Genomic DNA, 20,680 nt, shown 5'->3' with positions numbered 1-20,680 from the left:
AGGAGTTAGGGTTTAAATTTCAACTATTAAAATATCACCAAACAGACAATTGTTTCGTTCAAATGTAGTAGCAATTTTCACCCGTCATACCTTAACGGGCGACATTCTAATAATTTGATATTTGCTAGCACATGATAGAACTTTCTAGCTATTATGACCAGTGTTTGGACTCGCTGGTGCTATCAAAGCACACATTGCACAAATACTGTAATATCCACATTGCCATAGCTGTTAATAGCCGCAAATACAGCTGCAGTCTGAGCTTTATCTGTTAAAGATATGGAATCGTAGAAACTGCTTAAAACTAAGAAATTACTTTCCCAGTAACTTGGTAAATGATCAAGTTACCTTTTTTCAGTAAGATTATGGATTCATTTTACATCACAATTACAATTCACTTTATTTGCTTAATTTTTGGAGCAATTAACAAAGCTTTACTACTACAGTTTAATTATTTTACTATCAGGAACAGCAATTTCTAGCCTTAAAAATTAAGAACAAGCCTTCAGTGGTAGTCAAAAATATCCATAATTTCTAATATTTTTTTTTAAGAGTAGAGACTTTCATGAACAGTAATTAATGCGCTCAATGATTGCAACACAAACAAGGTCTTTTATTTTATTATTATTATTATCCACTATAATATTAAAATTTGTTCGCCTCCGTCTGTTTGTCTGAAGATCGAACTTCTCGAGAACGGCTGCGAATCGAGAGTCAAACGAGATACCGATCAATTCGAAATTTTCCAAAGAAAACAATAGGACCAATCTCGTAATTGTGTGGCTTTAATTACAGGAGCTATTAATTAAAACGTTAATTAACGCTATTCAGGAATTTTTATTTCTTTCCTGTTGCCATTTTGCATATGGGTGAGCAAGTAAAATTCTAATAATTGTTTTAAAAGAGATTTTTTTAGCTGCTGTCCAAATCTTAAAAGAACGTTTCCATCTAGAATTTCATTTTAAATTAGTTTAAAAATGGTTGCTCTATTCGGAAATAGCCTTTATTTTATCGTCTGTCCTTTTATTTTTTACATTCAACGTTCTCAACTCTTTTCAGCATATTAAAGTTGTTTCTTTAGCTATGTTTATTGATTGTAGCGTAACACAATTCACCGGCCTCATATTGTGGTACATTTAGGATGTGCGACTAATTATGTTTATTTTGTTGGACTTTTCCCCGTCATATGGGTGAGTTTCGAATTGTAATAACTCTCTTTTTCCTTGTTGTTTCTATTTTTGAAATACAGTTTGTATCGTTAAAAGAACATGTTAAATTAAGCTTGTTTGGATTTCTTTAAGTGAAACAGAGTAGAACAAAAAAGATTGTTTTTAAGGATTTTAACTGAAGCTAAATTGGAATCTGATGACTTGGTATTAAATTAATGCTTATTCGTATTCATTTAGTCTTGGTGCTTTAGTTTCACGTAATCTACCAAAAAGTGTGTGTCATTCTATGTAAAAAGCTGATTATAATTTTACGTAAAAATTTCAGATATAGTCTATCAGATGTAATTCATTTTAACGTGAGCACAGATTATAGTTGATAACGCATATATATTTTCATCTTTTGTGCTAATTGAAAATACTCATAACTTGTATCAATGATAACTATGATTAACTTTAAAGAGATTTTTGCCAAAAATTTGCCCTACTGGTGTTTTGCAAACCTTGCATTACGCATATGTATTTACTCTTTAGCACTTTAGCAACTGATGTCAGAGTAATACAAAAACATCAATTGGACATCTCTTTCATTTTTTAAGTAGCCCGTGCAGCGCCGGGCACGCAACTAGTTATTTAAAATTTATAGTTTTACATAGTCTAATAATGCCTTATATGATTTAAAATGGGTAACGGAAGCAACAATAAGTTAATTTGTTTTAAACAATCAGCTTCATTTGCATAATTTTACTTAATGTTTTTATCTGCATTTCAGTTTGGCAAGACTCTTTAGGTTTTGTACGTGCTACATTCTTCTAGATTTAGCTTAACAGTTTGTTCCATGTTTTTGATGTGTCGTGTTTCGTAGTTACGTTATATGTTTCATATGTTGTTTGTTTGCCAGTTTACTTTTAGTCGAAATAAAATTGCTTTTATTAGAATATTGCTGAACTCTGCTGAGTAATTTAACAGTCATTAAGTTAAATTCCTATGTGTTACGTATTTTCATTTGTGGATTAAAACTTTCCCATCTTTAGCAACCACTAAATATTGCTAGATCCTGCTAAAAGTTTGCCTGAATTTTTGTTTCATAAAAAGGAGACAAATTAGGGGGTGAGAACATAATGTTTTTATACTTCGAATATAAGCTCCACCCTAAGCTGGAGTTGAATATTAGGATCAGCATCTAGACAGCTTCGAATTTTTCAGAGTTTGAGAAGATTAAGTATAACATGGTTTTTAAAATAATATTGTTTTGAAACACTAATAGCCAAGATTTTCTTTTTTAGAAATTTATTTCTGCATTAAATATTGAATAGTTTTTACTCAAGTTTTTTACGCTGTGAGAAACTACTTTGACGGATTTTTTTTTAACTAAGACAAAAATAAAACCCAAAAGCAAATAAATATGTGTCCATTCTTTTGAGGATAACATACTGCAATTCTTGCTGCTTTCAAATTGCAAAAGAAAAAATGTTTCCATGTAAAAACTAAATAAAAAAGGGTCATATTATTATTATTTTTTTTTCTACAACCGAATATCCGATTCCTGCATGAACACATATAAATTTCAAAAGAAAATATTCGTTTTACAAAATATATTCATGATTTGAAAATGAAATAAGACTTGCTTTGCCTCCAGATATTTTATGTCGAGCTGCATAGTTGTCAGAGAATCTCCAGGAAGGTGTCCAAAACTGGAACCAAAAGTGATACGCCTCTCCCCTCCCATATTATATTTGATGTTGGGGTTTCAATACAACAAAAGTTTCGTGTGTGTAGCAATCTTCGCTGAATGCACGTGTACTTTTTTCAAGAATGATATTCTGCTTCTTCTTGTAAGAAAACTACGCAATATTTCAAAACTGAAACATAAAATTCTTTCCTTCGCATTCAAAAGAAGGAGGAGGGAGTGAAAGAGCAGAAGAATAAGGGAAAAGGTGGAAGGAAAATCAGCAGAAGTTGAGTGGGAGAAGTGAGAACATAGGATTGCTTGAAGAAAAGGATTGTTTAGTATTATTGCTACAAGCTTGTTTTTATTTAGAGAATAGAACTTTTTCCCTCCTTCAACTACTCTCTCAAAAAGATTTTAATCCCCCCCCCCCTTCTGTATGTGGTATAATTTTTCCCGAAATTTATATAAGGTCAGGACTTTTTTTTTTTTTAAATGTTTAGAAGAACGCAAACCATGAATGAATTGACAAAAGATATACCTAATGCACTGTCTTCTCCAATGATTAAAAAAGATAAATCGTTCAATCTCTTTTTTAGCAAACCTAAAAATAGAATGTAACACTTGCTTGGAATCCGAGCGTTTACTTTGTATATTAGATAGAAAACCTCAATGTGGGCATAGAACACGTGTTTTAATTTTTTTATACGAATGGACAATTTTTTTCTCAAAAAATTAGTTTGTATCTTGCAACGCCACGTTTTTTAAAAGAATATATGCATTTGACTGATCAGATAATTAATTCATTTTGTTCCCAAATTTCAACGTGAGATTTTACGGAAGCGAAGAGCGGGACTTAAGTATTGGATTCGTTATTATGGCAAACAAATATTGGTTTTGTGAATAGACTTTTACTGTACCGATCGCATACTGCAGACCGAATTTCTCACACCGAACCAATCTAAACCTCACTTTGTTAGTTGTTAACGAATAACAACTTCATATTTTTCAATGTTTTTTTTTTTTTCATTCTACACAATTAATTAAATATAATGACACCTAAGAACACTTCTTTATCTGATGCTAGGGTATATGGGAAGAGAAAGTTCTCTACAATTGATATGCAGAGCACTGATTACGATATGATCAGCTGTACAGCAACAATTACACTAGTCAACACCAAAAATGCAACCGGCTCAAAAATAACTATTTCCGAAGCATTTTGCCCCTCTAAACACGAAAATTACCATAAAAAGTTTAGATTAGCTCTAGTTTTCAAGATACAGATCCAATTAGGATAGTGAATTCTCACTAATGTTCTTTTTTCCTGGCAGATAGAAGCACCCCCGATGGGACTGTTTTTTAAGCTTCGAATCCTGGTTGCGATAGAAAATCTCACTACGTAAAACTGCCAATGGACTTGAGAAACTTAAATTTTGGGAACAGAAATACCCAAATCAGCCTCCAGTAGATCCACCCATTTCTGTTTTCACCTATGTTAATTTTAAATACTGTTTAAGGCTTTCACGGCCGGCGTCAATATGGGGAGATAACATTTCCGGGCTTATTGACCGTGGTCTAATTGGAGTAGAAATTCCACACGTTTCGGCTTGCTTTGCTGCAGCCATCATCAGTGGTTTGAGTTTGGTGAGACTGATTCTTGGTTTCGGTGGCTCCGGTATTTAAGCAAAATGTGAATCCCAATCCCCCCCCCCAAATGTGAATCCCATCCAATCAGGTACCAAGATCACCCAGCGGCTTCAATCTCATCCAATCTGGAACCTTATTCCACCAGCGGCTTGAGAACGCCTCCCAATCAGGACCAGTAGCCCAGCAGCAGTTTGCTTAAATACCGGAGCCACCGAAGCCAAGAATCAGTCTCACCAAACTCAAACCACTGATGATGGCTGCAGCAAAGCAACCCGAAACGTCTGGAATTTTTACTCCAATTAGACCACGGCCAATAAACCCTTAAATGTTATTTCCTCATAAGTTCATTTTGTTGAAGATAATGAAGAACTTCGTGAAAGCTGTATACAAAGACGGTTTCCCAATACATTACAGGGAAATTTCCAAGATGAATTGAAGCTATGGTTAAGAGAAATTTTAACTGCCTTTCAAAACGTGCAATTATGAAAATCACTGGGTTTGAAGAAAAATTTGCGAGGGGCGAAAAAAAAAAACACACAGGAAACCTTTAAGGGTTGTATTACAAGTTTTTCTAAGTAGCAGAAAAGACGAGAACTAAAAGCAGTTGGTCAAACAATCCCTACGGAAGTTCTGTGACCATTGGTGAATGATATGTCTCGTTGAATGAAGAATGAAACTCAATTTTGTTCACTTCTTCCAGGATATTTTGTTTAAAAACTAATACTATGAACAGTGAGCATGAGGAAAGGTTTCACAGAGATATTTTTACAATGGAACTCAGGTATCAGAGTCATTGGCCTGAGTTAAGGCTCATCAAATGCTGCTGAACTATTACAAGAAATGGTCCTTCTTTTACGCACAATAAATTACTTTTAAATTAAAAAAAAAACCCGCCTTCAAAAAACCCCAAGGAACTAAAAAGCAAAAAAATAACCGATTACACTTACATGCTATTTTCTACCCAAAAAAAGAAGTGAAATTTATTTTACAATTCCAGTATAAAAATCAACTAAACACCCAATTATAAAACAAACACTGATTTCAATTACTATACGATGAATTATTTTGAATACCTAACTAATTATATACGATCTCTTAATTTTTAACAACCTTTTAAAGTCGGAGCCTCCTAAAACTACTGCCTGATGTAACTGAAAACCCAGCAAATCCTAAATTAAACACTAATTTAACTAAACACGAAATTGGTCTTCAAAACTAAACCTACTCCCAAACCACTGTTTTCCGAAAAATAAACAAAGTTTAATAAAATGGGACCTATTTTTACATTTATTGCACAGGAGTTTTCCACCTTTTGAAAATTACCTTTAAATCAATATGCGGTTACTGCGTATCTTTCTCCAGTGGGCTTTTACCGTATTACCCTGCATTATCCGGCATGCCGCAAAATCCGGGGGGTCACCAGATTTTCAATAACACTTGCCTGGTCCTTTCTGGACGGAATTTACGATATTGAATAGATAAAAAATAAACTTACCTCTCTAAAAGGAACCTAAATTTATTTTTAAAAAATAAGAACAAATCGCAATAACAATAATTGCTTCTGAATTTTTTACTTTATTGGCACATAATCAAATCCATTAATAATGACCTACGATAAAGGACAAACACATATTATATGCAATACACATATTTTTTGAAAGAAGGTTACTTTTGGGATTTATTTATTTTTTTTTTCCTTACGGTGGTTTGCTCTCTGAATGGAACTGAATGGGGGAATTTACTTTTGTTTTGTTGCAAAATAAACCTCGAATTATCCGGTATGACGGAAAATCCGAATTTCACGGCATGCTGGTCAACCTCGCTTTTTTCCGGCATGCCGGATAATGCGGTATGTATCTTGAAAATGGTATGTACCTTTGAAAGAGCTAATTAAAAAAAAATCCACTGCCATAATCGTTTTTCTCAAGCATGCAATAGTGTTATTGGTGTCTCTGGTTCCCATTGATCAATGACTTTGTGCATCGTAATGGTATTCTATGTTGAATTAAGCATAGTTTTTTAATTATTTTAATATAGTATCGGTTCAGTTATTTGTGTGGGAAATGGTAACGTGTACGTAAGGAATGTTATTAGGTTAAGAAATAGTTTTAAATCAGTTTGAGAAGTGTTTAAAGTCAAGGTCATTGTTCAACATATCAGAGCCACACTATTTAAGATAGAGGAGGGGAAAACTGAATAAAGTTCTGAACTGAATAATATACCCAGTATCCTCAAAAGTCTGAATCGGGCTGTCAGTTCATGTTTGTTAACAATTGTGTGTTCTGACCCGCGAAATTAACCTTAATATGAGGTCGGCTCTCTGGGACATGTTTTGTTTTTTTTAATTTTTAATTTAATATTAGTTTTTGTTATTGATTTGGGGTTTCTGTTATTCTTCATTTTTGTTTTTCTCGGCATCCTTTAAAAAAAGTGAGACTAAATTCTCTATTTACTGTTTGTAAAGGTGTTCCCGGCTCTGTATTTCGTCGGTCGGAGAAGTTCGGTGGAATGGGTCAGTGCTGCATTTATTCTGAAATAAAATGTGAAAAATTATTTCTAGCCTGTCCAGTAGCAGCTTTACACTCTTGCTCCTGTATCCTTCATCTACCGAGTAAGCTAGAAATAATTTTTCACATTATATCTAAGCATTAATGCAGCGCTGACCCATTCCTTCCAACTCTCCCTCAATTTTAACGGAGATTTCTTTAAAGAGTAAATCATAGTCTTGATTATATTTTTGCCACAGTTTATATTTTTTGAAGAAACTGCCATTATTCTAACGGGAATACTTTCCGTAACAAATTTTACACTTGGCTAGTTGAATTGGGAAAAAATATTGAGATCCGTATCCGTATCCGCGGAACTTGACACTAATGATCCGGATCCGCGGATCTACTTTTTTAACGATCCTGCACATCACTAAACAAAACCATCTATATTCAGAACAATTGATAAATCGAAGCGCGTGTAGGTTCGGACTCCTACTCATTTAAAGTACCTCGTAAACCTTCAAAATGGCTGACATTAATTTACAAGATTTTCAGAAGCTTACGTACTTTCTACACCCGTCACAACATTACATAACATTGGGAACATTTTTCTCCCATGCTTCAACACAAGCTGAAGAGTTTCCTCTTCATTCTCCATCCGCAAACTGCGATTTCCTTCTCTGATAAAGCCCAGCGGTTCCCAACCCGACATGCGATTCCCCTACTCAACGGAGCGATATGCGGGCAGTGAATATTCGAAAGAAAAAAATTTAAAGATTGAAGATAATATTTATAATTTCAGTATTAAAAAAATTCAAAAATGTATATAAAATTAATTATTACGAGTTCAGACAAAAAAATCACGAGTTTAAAAGAGAAATGAAGGAGCCGCATCCACCTACTCATATTTTGGACAAGCTTACGGTTTGCACTCACAACAAGTTCTGGATACCGGAACTGATCGGGAATCGATTTCTCTCTCTCTTTTTTTTTTCAAGATTCAATTAGCAACACGTTTTTTGTTTTTTCAAATTCTGATTTTTTGAAAAAAAAAATCTTATTCTCGGAGAGCAAAAACGAAAACACAATATCCGTCTTTTTCCTCATTCTTTGAGTATAAGAACGAGTGAAAAAAAAACGTTTTTATAAGTTTTTATTAAATTCGTCAAAATGTCAAAATTCTGTTTTCGCCGTATTTATCTGAAATAATTATGTTGTTTGTCACATATGATTTATTTTTAGATGCTAACGTGTTATATATATATATATATATATATATATATATATATATATATATATATATATATATATATATATATATATTATATATATATATATATATATATATATATATATATATATATATATATATATATATATATATATATATATTAGGGTGGTCCTTATTTATATGGGAAATTTTTTTTTTTCGGAATTCAACAAGTGACGTCCCCTAGTTTTGTGACACTATAATAAAAAGTAATCGGTGCAAAATTTGAACTCGATCGGTCAATAATAACACGTGCCCCTAGGACGTTGAACTTTTGATAATTTTCTCACAAATCTTCGAGTTTTTACTTCAGACCCCGTACATCGCTTCTCCTATGTTTTCAAAATATTTTTACAGCGAGGTAGCACTAAAATTAATCTTTTTAATTACTTCATATCATCCAAAGATTGTATTGTACATTGAATAAGAATGAAATAGTGCTTTAGAAACTTTACATTAATCGTACGCTTTTCTCAATGTATCTCAATCGTGTTAATTTTTTTTCTCGATAGTCTTGGACTGTCTCTAAAATACTAAATTGCTTTTGTGACTCATATTTGATAAATTGATTGTGAAATTCTTCGATTAATTGTGCTCCTCTTTCAGTTGTATCATTCACAACTTTCAGCATTTTTACGATATCTCTTCCCTTTAAATAGCTTCCTTCATTTTGCCATGAATCAGTATCAAATAGGAAAGCAGGTTTTGGTGTTTGTAACTTATCAAACTGTTTTCTGGACTTGTAATTGATTCTATAAAGAGGAAGATCTTTACTAAGAAAGTATTTCAAATAATCTACCGCTATCTGAAATTTTTTATACAGTCATCAGACACGTCTTCCTATTCAGCAAGCATTTTTTTGAAGTAGTCTTTTCCTATCTTCAAAGTTAATTCCTTCATTTAATACGGACAAAGCTACTAGTTCATCCCCTAAGTACCCTAAGTGATTTATGAATTTTTCAATCACTGCTTCTGCTGCATGTTTATCATCATTTCGTACGCTGCAGGTTTTTTAGACACTAGACTTTATATTAATTTAAAAGGCCTAGAAAGGGTTGCTGCGAAAAACTATATCTTCATACAACATTTAACTGTAAAACAGCATTTACGGCCATTCTCTTCACGTAAGGTCAATTTAAATTGTTTCCTAAATATATAAATATTCAAACAATAAATTCCTTTTGCCACCCACCTGTCTCAGGCATAAGCTCCAGGTTGCCGAAAACATATCCCTGTAGGAGGGAGGACTTCACCAAGAAATATTATTACACGTTATGAGGATTCTCTGTAATATTTCTTAATTCCGCTTTCTACGAACAATAATATGTCATCAAATTCTTCTTTTAGAATTTAAGTGGTATGTGTACTTTTTGAATTTTGAAGCGCTTAAATAATAGATATCGAGTCTAGAACTAAGAAAGGCAAGAACTTCTTTAAAGAAACTCTGCAGTACGATTTCAAGTGCATGATGATAGCAATACAAATGCAATATATCACCGTTCAGCTTTTGCTCTAAAAAATTACATGCACAATTTATACGGCCGGTATTGTAAGCCGCTGTATAAAACACTACGGCTTGAACAGTTAGCAATAAAGAGCAATCATCTAAGATATCATATACCACTGAAGAAATATCTCAGAAATTCTGAGTAGCTGTTCAACATTGGGACCTGAAGCTATCACGGTAAGCCTATCGGCATTTTTTTTTTTTTCAGTTACATATGGATGTAGCTTTATATTCCAGGGAATAACTAAAAAATCTAAATTTAAATTCATGAAATCTGATTTTACCACTCGAAGATTTTCTCTTGCTCTCTTAAGGGATGTACGATTGATCATAAAGTTATTTGGATTTAAATTTACTGCGTCTACATAGACTGTTAATAAATGAGCAGCATCTTTGTCCCTAATATGGCACTTGTCTAAAATTGATGAAATGCGAGTAGATATCAATAGTTGTCAAGCTTTTTTGCGTTGTGGTAGACCAGATATAGAAAAAAGGTTCAACAGGTTAAGATAGATACCCATTTCGGATCCTAAATATTGTGAATTGCAACAGGAATTTGATGATAATAAAGGACTATGTACTGAAATAGAAGACAGTTTAAAGTATAGATTTTACATTATTCCAATCTGGAAGTTTTTTAAATTCATATTTTAGATATGGAAAATAGAGTTTATTTTTATGGTAGGGTAATCGAGGATTTTTCAAAATTTAAATTATAAGACTGCATAAACATTTAAGCATGTAACTAAAGAACAGCGAATTATAATAGTCATTACTTATACTTATAGCATGGAAACCTAGTGACCGTATTTGCCACACCTATTACATACACAGAAAATTTTCTAAATCAACACCCCCAAAGCCTGAAGGAGGCAATTTGTTGTTGTCAAAAATCATTCATTAATGGCCTTTAGAATCCCTTGTGGCCATCTTGGTGGAAAGAAATGTTCCCCTGCCGCTTGGTTTGAAACGAGCGCGAATAGCGGTGCGCCTGTCCCAAGGCCATTGGTGTACATGTACCCTATGTAATATGAAAAATTTTACAGAATGAAAGTCATAGAATGGTTGGTCTGGAAGTAGCAACATCTATTGAGATTCAAAATTACTTTAAATATAACACCTAGGAATATTTTTACATAAAAATGAGAAAATCCGCAATTTTTTCTTCGAAACTCAAAAAAAGGGGGCCCTAGGGGCACGTGTTAATATTCATGGATTGACTTAAAATTTTGCATGGATCATTTATTGGTATAATGGAACAAATTGAGGGGGCGTCGTGTAAAATATCTACAACTTCAAAAATAAGGACCACCCTAATATATATATATATATATATATATATATATATATATATATATATATATATATATATATATATATAACACGCCTAAGTGCCTAAGAACGTATAGACACGCGAAATATCCATTTTGACGACTCCCGAGTTAGTTACAACGCGTTTTCTCGTGACGTCTGTATATACTTATGTGCGTATGTACGGATGTACATATGTATGTCGCATAACTCAAGAACGGTATATCCTAGAAAGTTGAAATTTTGTACGTAGACTCCTAGTGGAGTCTAGTTCTGTACCTCCCCTTTTGGTTGCATTCGGGTGTTTCTAAGGGGTCTTTTGCCCCTTTTTAGGGGAAAATCATTGTTAATTTTCATGTAAACTTAAGTGGTGTTGCTATTTGGCAGACACTTGGCGATATATCGCCAGTCTTTTGGTCGCCAAGTTTTGTCGCCAACTTGGTGACAAATTTGGCGACTTTTTTTAAAAAATCTGGTTTCAATTTGGCCAGTGTTGGTGATATATAGAGAATAAACTATTGAACCATATTAAAGTTCAAAAGTTTTGTGATTAACTAATTCCAATATGTTTATCCTTCACTTTATTTTCCTGCATTTCTCCATTTCATACATTGCTTCCATACATAGTTTTTCCCGCTGGTAAATTTATTGCTAATATATTCAGAGTGGTTTCATTTTTGGACTTTTCGCATTGTTTATGGGTTTTCTTGGAAAATTTATTACTTAATGGTTTTTTCCTGATTGAATTATATAGTAAATGTTGCCTCCAGGTGTCATTTTATCTTTTTTGTTTTGTTTAATTTCGATTTTTTGATATTTATACTATCTTTTGTTAAACCGTGTTGCTTTTCTCGGATGACTTTTCATCCAGAAGCTCACACCTCTTTGCATTGAAAAAGGTGTTCCTTGTAACACCGAAACACGTGTCTGCAATTTTTTGCAATTTTTGTGCTTTATGACGTTGGATTACTGATTTTTTGAATCTTCAGCACAAAGGTATTTATTCGTTATCATATTAAAGTTGCCAATAATGGAAAAATGACCTTAAATTGGAGTAAAAGGAAGTCATGTGAGGCACACATATCAGCTCGTTTCTTAAGGTCATCAAGTTGTACATTTTTTTATAAATAGATCATAGTCATTTTTCAAAATATATAATTTTTTTATTAACGTGTCAAAGAGCAAATTAAAAAATTGATTTAAATAAGACAAAATGGGCGTTATCTCCTAAATCAGTGGTTTAATACTTTTTGTTTCCCGTCCCTATTTTTTAACAATTCCGTATCCGATATGTATACTGAGACACACATATAGTACATTTTTATAAGCTTTAAATAAGCTTTAATAGTTCCAGAAATCAGACCAAGATAGCTGATATAACTTTTAGCAGATATTTCGAGCTCAAATGACAAATTTAAACATTATTTTTCTGCTTTACCTTGCGTTTGTTTTAAATTTAAATCGTGAGACTCAAATTTCATAAATTCAAAAGGTAACAAATAATTATCTAATCATCCATTAATTAGGTACTGAATGGCAGGTTTTTTTCCCCTCAAAAATAAGCTACGATTTATTTAAATAAAGCTTTAGACGATAGAATATTTTTCTGAGAAACATCACTATTCACATGGTTCCCTGAAGCCAGGTTTGAATCCCATCCATGTTATTGTTGTCGTTATAACACTTTCAATTACATCCTAGTGTAACTCACTTTAAGCCATAGGGTTACCCACTTTAAGCAGCGATACATTCTGTTTTTGATCTGTTTAGTCAAATAATGATGCACAAGATAATTGACCACTTTTGTTTGTTTACAAACAAACCTACTAAATGTTCAAATATTTACAAAAAAAAAAAAAAAATTCCTGAGTTATGTTAAAAGAAAAAAAGAAGTATCGAAAAGTGCACAGATAAAGCCTACTTAAATTGTTATGACACAACACATCATAAGATATAGCTTGCGACCCCCCCCCCCCTTCTCCCAAGGAGTGCCTCGGAGTCATGATCTAAAGGTTAGGAATCCTTGGTCCAAACATAATCAATGGCCCAACATCAGATTAGAAGTGCATAATTTTTAAACTTAGTTATTTAAATAATTCTACAACTGAAACAGTATCATAAATAAAAGTTTATTCAAAACCAATTATGATGCTCAAAGATGTACAAGTGCTAACTTAATGTTCAAATGCTAACGTATAATGTAATGAATATTAATATTAATAAGTAACTTACACTTAAAACATTCCAAACCAGACCAAAACAATTACAAATGATCCTGAAATGGACATCTATGTTTACAATATCTTGCTGCGTAGTTTCGCAGAAATTATTTCGTGGTTTCTACTGGTTAAATAGCGCCATTGAGCTATAACACTAAGAGGAGAGAGAACTTCCCATTCTTCTACACTGAGGCTCACAGTCTGAATTTCGAGCGAGTTTGGCAAAACCCATTGCATTATAAAACATCTTGTTTAATGGCAAAAGACCGCTTCTTTTGCCACAACGAATTGAACATATTAAGGATTTGAAAAATGCATGGCAAAAGACTTTACATGATAAAAACTTGAGTTTAAATGTTAAAAGTGCGATTATTTTGCCATACTTGCTTGGGCAAAAAACGGACTGATTAGTTCGCTCTCTTCTTAGTGTTACAGCTCAGTGGGGATTGAAAAATTGTTGCAAAATTTGCAATTAAAATCACAGTATATATTTTTTAAATGTATACATATAGTATATACGAGGGCAGTTCGGAAAGTAACCGCCGTTTAGGCGTGGCGCTGGAAGTACGGTTCGGAGCACCCTCAATTAAATGCACGAGCAATCTGTGATTCAGTAAGCTTCCAGTGGGAGAGTAAGAGTGCTGTAGGACCAAGCGTTTGCTAGTTATAGCGTGACAAAATGAGTGCCGCCATAGAAAGTCCCGCGAAATGTGAGGTGCGAGGAGTGATAAGATTTCTTTTGGCCAAAAGAAATTTCAGCAGCGGATATCCATCGTGAATTGTGTTCCGTATACGGCCCAAACATTGTGAGTGAAGGTGTAGTGCGTCAGTGGGTACGCTTTTTCAAGGACGGAAGAACAGACATCCATGACGAATCACGGAGTGGAAGGCCGTCTGTAGCCCAGACTTGGCTCCTTCTGATTACCATCTGTTCACTGCATTGAAGAAGTGGCTTGGGGGACAGCGTTTCGCTGACGACGAGGAAGTTAAAAGCTCAGTGACACATTGACTTAAATCGCAGACGGCTGCTTTTTATCCAGATGGAATTGATAAATTGGTAAAACGGTACGACAAGTGCCTAAATAATGGTGGCGACTACGTTGAAAAATAGAGGAGAGTTGTACCTTTGATATGTAAATAAATGTTTTTCCTCTGTGCTGGTTTGTCTTATTTACTGCGATTCGGAGGTTACTTTCCGAATTGCCCTCGTAGTACAACCAACCAATCTTTATCTACCCATCATGATTGCAGCAAAGAAAACAATGATTTCACAAGTGTGCCCCAATGTGACAAAATATGCTTTTAAATGTGCTGAGCTGACGAACCATCTGTTGCGAAGTCCAGTATCTAGATCACATTCCGTACACTTTTGGGATCACTTTTTCTGAAACAAAGTATTCCACAGTGTGCAAGTTTGTTTGCAGTATTCTGCATAGCTCTGGCATATCTGGATTACCGTATTAACGAGCTGATGTGTGCCTCACATGACTTCCTTTTACTCCAATTTAATGTCATTTTCCCATTATTGGTAATGTCAATGTGATTCAATAGTTTACTATCTAAATATCACCAACAGTGGCCAAATTGAAACCAGATTAAAAAATTCAAAAAAAAAAATCGCCAAATTTGTCACCAAGTCAACGACAAAACTTGGCGACCAAAAGACTGGCGATATATCGCCAAGTGTCCGCCAGCTTGTAAGCTTGTAACACCACTTAAGTTTACATCGAAATTAACAATGATTTCCCCCAAAAAAGGAGCAAAAGACCCCTTTAGAAACACCCGAATGCAACCAAACAGGGAGGTGCTCAACTAGACCCCACTAGGAGTCTACGTACCAAATTTCAACTTTCTAGAACATACCGTTCTTGAGTTATGCGACATACATACGCTCATACGTACGTACATACAGACGTCACGAGAAAACTCGTTGTATAATGGATATTTCTCATGTCTATACGTTTTTAGGCACGTGTGGTCGAGTCGAAAAAAAAACTCAACATTCATTCGAGGGTGAGCAAAGTGGAAATTAAGATCGATTTTTGAGTGAACATTTTTTCGCGAACACAATACTTCCTTTTTTGTAAAAGGAAGTAAAAAAATTTCTTTAAAAGAAAAACTGATGTAGGGAAATCCAGTAACGATGCCTTCGTTTAACGATAATGATTTTTTTTTCTTTTTTAAATTTGGAATAGAAAATCATTAATTTTGTATGTTAATTTAAAATGCTTATTTCGACATTTTATTGATTAAGTAACTGGAGTTTAAATTAGTTACTAAATATGAAACTTATTGTTCAAAAACATTGTTTCAAGAAATATATTATCCACAGCAATGATAGCCACAGTTTTTTTTTCCCCGAATAAGGGGAAAGCAAAGGAACGAGATAGGTAAAAACACTACTAGCAAGTCAAGTTTATGCAAAAATCAGTTTTTCTTTAATGAATCAACACTAAAGCATAAGGAGCAGTTTTTAATCAACCAATTTGCATAAGGCCGAATCCATCGGGGGACGTAACATGATGGTCTTGGATTTTTTTGAATTTAACATACTTTAAAACTCATAAAAAATTAAGAAAAACGTTTTCATTTTATTGTTTTTCCCAAAAAAAAATTCTTATGTCGAGATACAGGCAGCCAAAGATTGCGGTGCTGTCATGATTTCTAACTTGGGATTTTCGTCAAAATTTTTAAAGTCCATTATCTCAGGTACGGTAGAACTTATTTTGTTGTGGTTTGTTTTATTTAAAAAGATATTGTTTCTTGTTTAAAAACATATGCAACATTTTGAAATATGTGCTTTAATTTTTTTTCCATCAGTCTTTAAAGACAAAATTTGATTTTTCTCCAAAATGTCTGTTTTAAAAATTTCATTTTTTTACAGATTATTAGTACCACTGAGCACTACGTTCCCCGAAAAGGAGAGCTTCCACTTTTTCGTTTAGCAGATTTTAGAGGCACTTGAAAAAATGAGTGTTTTTAAGGAACTTTTTACGTAATTGCTGACCTAAAAATTCAAAAAAAATAAAAATAAAAAATTCGCAACAAGTGACCAGAGAACACTTTGAATTAAGTTATATAGCAAAATTTTCATTTTGAGTCTCCACTTTATCCAGAAGTTTTATTTTTTTTTTTTTTAATGAAAACAAGACCACGGCCTCCAGCCGATCCGCTGCATTTCCGCACGCAACCTTTCAGCGTAGGGCCAAAAGAATCGTTAAACGCAATGCCTTTTTGTTCTCACTAAATTCAATATCCTGGATAAAATGGCGTCTCAAAATGAAAGTTTCGCTATATAACTAAGTTAAAAGTGTTTTCTGGCCACTTCAGCGAAAAAAAATTGAATTTTCAGGTCTGCCTTTACGTAAAAGTTCATTAAAAACCCTCATTCTTCCAAATGCCTCTAATATCTGTTAAACGAAAAAGCGGAAGCTCTCCTTTTTAGGGAACGTAGTGCTCAGTGATACTAATAAACTGTAGAAAAATATAAAAAAAAATTTAAATCGACGTTTTTGAGAAAAATCAAAAAAATTACTTTAAACTTTTTTTTTCAAAAGACTGTGGAAAACAAACTAAAGCACACATTTCAAAATGTTATATAAGTTTTTAAACAAAACAAAATATCCTTTTAAATAAAACAAACCGCAAAAAATGTGTTCTACCGTTCCTGAGATAATGGACTTCAAAAACTTTTGACAGGACCGCCATCTTTGGCGGCCTGTACCTCGGCCCTGGAATTTCTTTAGGCAAAACAAAAAAAAAATATATTTCTTAATTTTTTATGAATTTCAACATATGTTAAATTCAAAAAAAAAATATGAGACCATCATGTTACGCTGACATGGATTCTACCATAAAAACTTTATATTTTTTTCATTGTTTTCTTTTACTACATTGTCGAAGGGTAATGCACTCATGGCGGGGAAAATGCACTTAAATTTTGGATAGAGCATAGAAGTACGACTGAAGTCACTTATGTAGTTGTGTGAGCTATTCACACCACTACATACGAGGTAACCGCTACACGAGGTTTTATGAGACTTTGTATATATTATTTTCTCAAACTGCGGTAACAAAACTACGCTTCGTTACCTACCCAAGTTTTCCCCAAAAGCAACAGATTGCGGTTTCCATATCCTGTCTGATGATTTAAACCAAAAGATCTGGCTGATCATCAACATCATCATCTTACAGCAGCCCTCAACAATGTCTTCATTTGAGCTGATGTTACGTAAATGTTCATTATCTCTCGTGAGGGCCGTTGCCCTACATCGTTATAAGTAATTTCAAGGCATTATAGTTGGCGTAACAATTACTACCAAATGAATAAAGAATGGACGTACAGTTAAATGTACATTTTTATTGTTGGAATCAGCAATTAACATTTGAAAATAATAGGGTACACTTACATTCCAATAAGATATAGCAGAATTTTATAATAAAACAATTGAAAACAAACAACTTGAGGTTAGAAAAACAGTTTACTTCCTACAACGACTATATCCTTACTGGACACTTACAATTATGTTTGTCATATATCGGTACGGATAGCAGGTTTTCAATATTCTGTTTCGGAGCAATTCCATTTAAATAGAAATACCATTTGTTGCACAAAACGCTTTATACTGAATCCAAATATGTTAGATCCTTGTCTGATCACATCAACTAGGTATATGGAAAAAATAGATTCTACTTTTATCTAACACAATATTTTTTTTTTAATTTCGAAGAAAAATATTTAAATTTTAGTTCTTGTCTCAGTAATGGACGCGTCTTACGCGATACGCCCGTTACTGAGGAGAGATGAAAGTTAAGAGGCGGTTTTTATAAGATTCAGGCAGGTCACATACACACCATTTTTTATTTTTTCAAAGTTTTACAGTGGTTTCTTCTAATAATTTTAGAAAATACGTACTTTTTCTTTTCGTCTAAAAAAATTTCTTGTGACCGACAAAAACTCCAGAAGTTGGTCCCGACTTAGTATTTTTCTTAAATCAACAACATTCAATATTCGATTATCTCTGCATTGAGCATCTAACTAAGTTTGTTTTTTGCGAATACAGTCGAACCTGCATATATCGAACTTCCACATATCGAAATTTTCTATATATCGAAATTTCAGCAAATTTCTATGTTCATTACATAGAAAAATTGTTTCTGTATATCGAAAAGATCTCTATATATCGAAATTTTTTCGACACTTTCGTAGATTTTTTTTTCCACTTCAGACTGTTTGTCTCATGAAAAATGAAAATTAGGGGAGAAAATTATGTTCACTAAAGGTTGCTACGAAACTCATAAGGAATCTGGAGTTGAGGGATGTGTAGATAGGTCGTTGCTCCGTTCTGGAGTTCTTAAATTCCCTCAAGCTTATTTCAAATCTAAGTTGTAACCAGTAACACTGTAAAATCAGTTTCAAGTTATCCCTTTTGTCTGTTGACTATCATTCCTAGTTTTTTAGCTTCAGTAAAAATCATTCAAGTGAAGTAGATTGACTTTTTACTTTTCTCTCGATTACACTGTCAAAACGAACCCCCCCCCCCCCCCTAATGTTGCGAATCAAGTTAATTGCAGAAGAATGAAGATGTATAGCAGCGCAAAAATGTAATTTCTGTTATTTTTTTATTTTTCAACTTTCATTTAATCCGTTGCTCGTATAAATTAGAAATTGAATTTTATACACGAAAATTAGCTTTAATTTTAGTGACTTAGGAGATTTGTACGATAAAATAAGATCGATTCTATACATCGAAATTTCTGTATATCGATTTTTTTTCCGGAAATTTGCTACTTCGATATCTGGAGGTCCGACTGTACATCATTACACCTAGAGTCTAAATAGCAATATATTGTACATTTGACGGCTGACCTTTCAGTGCAGACAGTTAGTGATGGTGAAAATTTGACGATAGAAGTGAAAAAGTTTTCACGTTTCAAACCTCCTAGCTCCATGCATTGAGAATCAACAACAGTTTTCGCGTGCAATATGTTTAGTACAACGTATGTTTTACTTAACTGGTGCATTAGTTGCAAGGCTTACCCTCAGTGCTGACAAAAAATAACTATTTTTGTACCTAAAAAACGAAAAAGTGCACTTTTTTGTGACCATTTATCTCCGTGCACTAAGAGTCAGTGTGGTACTTGGAGAGTATTATTTTAAAATATGATGCTTGATTAACGGTCAAGCAAGCTCAGAAAGCGCGCTTCAAGATGAAGAAATGATATATATTTTAATGACGTTTCCAGTTAGTTGTACTCGACACATATGCGTTGTCAAGATTTTTTTAAATTGTATGACTAGTCAATTAGGCAACCGTACATTTCCTTTATTATGTCATATCATTGATATTATTACAAGTAATAAACTATGAATAAGTAATTCTTTGCTATCATTATGGTTTAGTTCAGAGAAAACAATTTTCCGTGTATTAATGTAAAGTTTGAAATGGAAGAAAAGAAGTCAGTATCAAACACAATAAACTATCGTACTTTAAATATAAAAAATCATACCAAACGGAAATCTGCAAGATTTTTACAAACACAGAAGGCATTTTTGTATGACCTGTTCATCAGTGGCGAAACATTGGGAAAAATAATTTTCTCAAGAGAAAGCTGTAAATAAAATACGCACTGCCGCCAATATAGAAAAAAAACAAGTTTATTCCTGGAGGAATATTTAACTACAGTCTTTCTTCTCAAGAATGTCAACTCTAAAAAGACTAAAATTGTAGCCACCATCAGGGAACGGAATGGATATCATAATTTGTGAAGGAAATTTGAGAAATAAGATAAATTACTTATCTGTTTTCTATACCAATATTTCGGACATGCACTATTGTATGCAGAAAAATTTTAAATCATCAGGAAAATGAAGAAGTGAGTACAATGAGACGGAGAGAATATTGAGATACGTAACAGCAATATATTTTTTGCTCGCATATTTCGAGCTCGGTAAAAATTTTAAAAACTCAGTTCGACAGATCTGAACAACATGATCGAAAAAAATTTGCTTTCAAGTATCATGTCAGAAAAATAACTATGTCATCATAGTTTGAACACATCGAAGTAAAATTATCTCCAGTGTTTGTTCCACGATTTTTAAACTGATAGATTAACTTTACAGACTGGTGTTATTAATTTTTCATTAGTTTATTAATGATGATGATTAATAATGATGTTGTTAATTTTCTGCAGTGAGGGCTGCAGTGAAAACATTCCATCCTTATATAATGTTTCATCAAAAGATGACACTTTAAGTCATTTTACTAATCCAGAGTCATCTAAATCAATCTCAGTTCCAAACAAATACGGGGTTGAAATCACTAATGTGTGTTAAAACGACAAGAAATTTACCTTGCCAAAGGCAATACCTCATACCAAAACAAAGCAACAACAATCA

The sequence above is a fragment of the Uloborus diversus genome, chromosome 3, assembly GCF_026930045.1.
Source record: "Uloborus diversus isolate 005 chromosome 3, Udiv.v.3.1, whole genome shotgun sequence".
Taxonomy (NCBI): Eukaryota; Metazoa; Arthropoda; class Arachnida; order Araneae; family Uloboridae; genus Uloborus; species Uloborus diversus.
This window is presented reverse-complemented; position numbering follows the sequence as displayed.